This window comes from Mus musculus, chromosome X, assembly GCF_000001635.26.
Source record: "Mus musculus strain C57BL/6J chromosome X, GRCm38.p6 C57BL/6J".
Taxonomy (NCBI): domain Eukaryota; kingdom Metazoa; phylum Chordata; class Mammalia; order Rodentia; family Muridae; genus Mus; species Mus musculus.
In genome coordinates this window covers 79,967,287-79,971,962 of record NC_000086.7, presented here as the reverse complement: position 1 = coordinate 79,971,962, position 4,676 = coordinate 79,967,287, and positions in this window count along the sequence as shown.

Below are 4,676 nucleotides of genomic sequence, written 5' to 3'. Positions count from 1 at the left end.
GAAAGAACATTAATATATATAGAAAAGTCTATTGAAATGAAACTAATTAAAAGCATACATCTCATTTCTTAGTTTGGGAATTGTTTTTAAATTTTATTATTATTGTGTAACTTCAGACCATTTTTTGCCATTACATAATATACTTTGAAAACATTCTAGGCCCAGGTTAGCAGACAAGCAGAGACTGGAAGCTGAAGCATTCAAGGTTCAGGCTTACCTTAGAACTTAGATTGTATGGAGGCTAGAAGTTTCCATGCCAAGGTCTAGTGATAGTTGTAACAGAGATAGAAATGCTGTGGGTTCAGTTCAAGCCATGTATTCATAAAACTTTGATATGGTTCTCATTTTATCCTCTCAACTGAGAAAATAAATGTTTCATTTACATGCAAGTAACATTATAGAGATTGAGTATATCACATTTACAAATATATGTATATACACATACATTTATACATTCTATAATAATTTGTAAAGGGACGTGTTAATTAGCTTATTCTTTTCAATTTGGCGTTCTGTGGGCTTCTTGTATGTTCATGGTCATCTCTTTCTTTAGGTTGGGAAAGTTTTCTTCTATAATTTTGTTGAAGATATTTATTGGCCCTTTAAGCTGAAAATCTTCATTCTCATCTATACCTTTTATCCTTAGATGTGGTCTTCTTATTGTGTCTTGGTTTTCCTGGATGTTTTGGGTTAGCATCTTCTTGCATTTTGCATTTTCTTTGATTGTTGTGTCCATGTTCTTTATGGTATCTTCTGCTCCTGAGATTCTGTCTTCGAGATCTCTTGTATTCTATTGCTGATGCTCACATCTATGGTTCCTGATTTCACTCTATCTTCAGAGTTGTCTCTCTTTGGGTATTCTTCATTGTTTCTACTTCCATTTTTAGATCTTGGATGATTTTGTTCAATCCCATCACCTGTTTGGTTGTGTTATCCTGTAATTATTTAAGGGATTTTTGTGTTTCCTCTTTTAGAACTTCTACCTGTTTAGCAGTGTTTTCTTGTAATTCTTTAAGGACTTCTACCTTTTTAGCAGTGTTCTCCTGTATTTCTTTAAGTGAGTTATTAATGCCCTTCTTAAAATCCTCTATCAGCATTCATGGGATATGATTTTAAATCACAATCTTTCTTTTCGGGTGTGTTGTGGTATCCAGGACTTGCTGTCGTGGGCTTACTGGGTTCTCATGATGCCAAGTGGTCTTGGTTTCTGTTAGTAAGATTCTTACATTTGTCTTTCGCCATCTGGTAATCTCTGGTGTTAGATGTTCTAACTGTATCTGGATGAAGCTTATTCCTCCTGTGATCCTTTACCCTCTGTTAGCAGTCCTGGGAGTCCAACTCTCTCCTGAGTCCCAGTGGTCAGAGCTCTCTCTGCAGGCAAGCTCTCCTCTTGCAGGGAAGGTGCACAGAAGTCTGGAGCTCAGATCCACCTCCTGAGTCCTGGGTTCACAACCCTCCCTGGAGGCCATCTCTCCTCTGGCATGGAAGGTGCCCAGGGGTCTGGGTCTCTGCTCTGCCTCCTGGGTGAGGAATGAAGGCCTGAAGGAACCCTGTCCAAGAAGCTCTGTTGCTTTTGCTGCCGACATGCTCTCCTGCATAGACTGGTCTCAGTGATCCCAAGATCCTGGGTGTGCTAGGGCCTGCTGGGTTCTTGCCCAAGATGTCATGGATCTGGCACTGACCAGAAAGAACCCCAGCCAGTGGTTGTACAGGCTTCCTTTGTCCCTGTTCCTGCTAGCAGAAGACCCTCTGTTTTTTGTTTGTTTGTTTGTTTTGTTTTGTTTTTGTTTTGTTTGTTTTGTTTTTTGAACAGATGTTGCATTCCACTCACCAATGATCCTGGGTGTGCTAGGGTGCCTGCAGTGTGGAGAGTCCTCTGGGGATCTTGGGACCCTCCACCAAGTTCGCACACAAGATTCAGCATTTTCAACAAATGGTGCTGGCAAAAATGGTGTTTAGCAGGTAGAAGAATGGATATTAAACCATTCTTATCTTCTTGTACAAACTCAAGTCTAAGTGGATCAAGGAACTCCACATAAAGCCAGATACACTGAAACTTATAGAGGAGAAATCAGGGAAGACTCTCGAACAAATGGGCACAGGGGAAAAATTCCTCAACAAAACAGCAATGGCTTCTGCTGTAAGATGAAGAGTCGACAAAAGGGGCCTCATAAAACTGCAAAGCTTCTGTAAGGCAAAGACACTGTTAATAAGACAAAAAGGCCTCCAACAAATTGGGAAATGATCTTTACCAATCCCAAATCTGATACTGGAATAATACCCAATATATATAAAGAACTCAAGAAGTTGGATTTCAGAAAAAAATAACCCTATTTAAAAATGGGGTACAGATCTAAACAAAGAATCCTCAACTGAAGAATACCAAATGGCTGAGAAGCATCTGAAAAGAAATGTTCAACATCTTAAATCTACAGGGAAATGCAAATCAAAATAACACTGAGATTCCACCTTAACACCAGTCAGAATGGCTAAGATCAAAAATTCAGGTGATATCAGATTCTGAAGAGAATGTGCAGAAAGAGGAACACTCATTCATTGTTGGTAGGATTGCAAGCTGGTACAAGCTGTACTGGCTAGTTTTGTGTCAACTTGATACAGCTGGAGTTATCACAGAGAAAGGAGCTTCAGTTGAGGAAATGCCTCCGTGAGATCCAACTGTAAGGCATTTTCTGAATTAGTAATCAAGGGGGAAAGGCCCCTTGTGGGTGGAACCATCTCTGGGTTGGTAGTCTTGGTTTTATAAGAGAGCAAGCTGAGCAAGCCAGGGGAAGCAAGCCAATAAGGAACATCCCTTCATGGCTCTGCATCAGCTCCTGCTTCCTGACCTGCTTGAGTTCCAGTCCTGACTTCCTTGGTGATGAACAGCAATGTGGAAGTGTAAGCTGAATAAACCCTTTCCTCTCCTACTTGCTTCTTGGTCATGATGTTTGTGCAGAAATAGAAACCCTGACTAAGATAAATTGGTAGCAGCATAGTGGTGTATTCCTGTGACAACCTAACCATGTGTTGGGGATGACTGTGGAAGGACTTTGGAACTTTGGGCCAGAAGTTCCATTCGGTGTTAAGAGCTCTGTCAAATGTTGTGTAGGAGCTTGTAAGATAATGTTGAGAACAGTACAGAAGATGGAGACCTGGCTTGTGAAATTTTGCAGGGAAGATTAAAGACTCTTATCAAGGCCATTGCTGTTTTGATTGTGAAGATTCTGTTGTTCTTGTTAGCTAGTGCTGAAGAATCAGCTGTGATTAACAAGATACCAGAACTACTAAAGCAAAAACTTTTCATTATTGGGACTATTGATGCTGGTTAGCTGGAGCTAAGAAAGTAGCGATGATTAAGAAGATACCAGCATCATTGAGGTGACATCTTCTGGGAAGTGTTTTCTGAGAGTACAGAGGCTGTGTTCCAGAGATAGCCAAAGTTGTAACTTGTGCTGTGGCTGGACTTGGTAATATGTAAGAGTCACCCAGGTGGTACTGGTTTTGAAGGCATGAAGGGGTCATGCAGAGCAGCTGAAGCTCAGCACAGTGAGAGGCCATAGAAGGTCATTGGTGAAAGTGCAGCCTCAGCTGCAATTGATGTCCCAGGACAGAAGGGGTCATGTAAAGGAGTTGAGGTTTGGCACCATGAAGAGAGCCTATGAGAGGCTATTGTTGAAGCCAAGTTGCAGTGGAAGACAGCAATGTTTTGAAGATGCCAGTACCATGAGATGACCACCAAGAACTGCAGCAGCAGTGGAGTAAAGGCAGCTGGAGCCTAGAAGACAAGGTGTGTGCTACAAAGGACAGGGCTGGAGAAGTGACCCAAGCCTTTGGAGGAGCCCAGAAGATCGTGAATTGGATCCCAGACATTGGACACTTGCAGTTTAAGTTTTACTTTTGATTGTGACTGTGCCCTGATATTTTTCCCTCTTGAAGGAAGAAAATATTTTAGTGGAGCCCACAGTTAAGAGACTTTTAATTGTAAAAAGACTTTGGGTTTTAAAAGAGATGCATATTTTAAAGAATATGTAAAGAATGTGGTACTTTTAAACTAATTTGGATCTTGGGGATTGTACTGGCTAGTTTTGTGTCAACTTGACACAGCTGGAGTTACCACAGAGAAAGGAGCTTCAGTTGAGGAAATGCCTCCATGAGATCCAACTGTAAGGCATTTTCTCAATTAGTGACCAAGGGGGAAAGGCCCCTTGTGGGTGGGACCATCTCTGGGCTGGTGGTCTTGGGTTCTATAAGAGAGCAAGCCGAGCAAGCCAGATGAGGCAAGCCAGTAAAGAACATCCCTCCATGGCCTCTGCATCAGCTCCTGCTCCCTGACCTGCTTGAGTTCTAATCCTGACTTCCTTTGGTGATGAACAGCAGCATGGAAGTGTAAGCCGAATAAACCCTTTTCTCCCCAACTTGCTTCTTGGTCATGATGTTTGTGCAGGAATAGAAACCCTGATTAAGACAAATTGGTACCAGCAGAGTGGGGTATTCCTGTGACAATTTGACCATGTTTTGGGGAGGACTGTGGAAGGACTTTGGAACTTTGGGCTTGAAGATCCATCCATTGTTAAGAGCTCTGTCGGATGTCGTGTAGGAGCTTGGAAGATAATGTTGAGAACACTGCAGAAGATGGAGCTCTGGTTTGTGAAATTTCAGAGGGAAAATTAAAGACT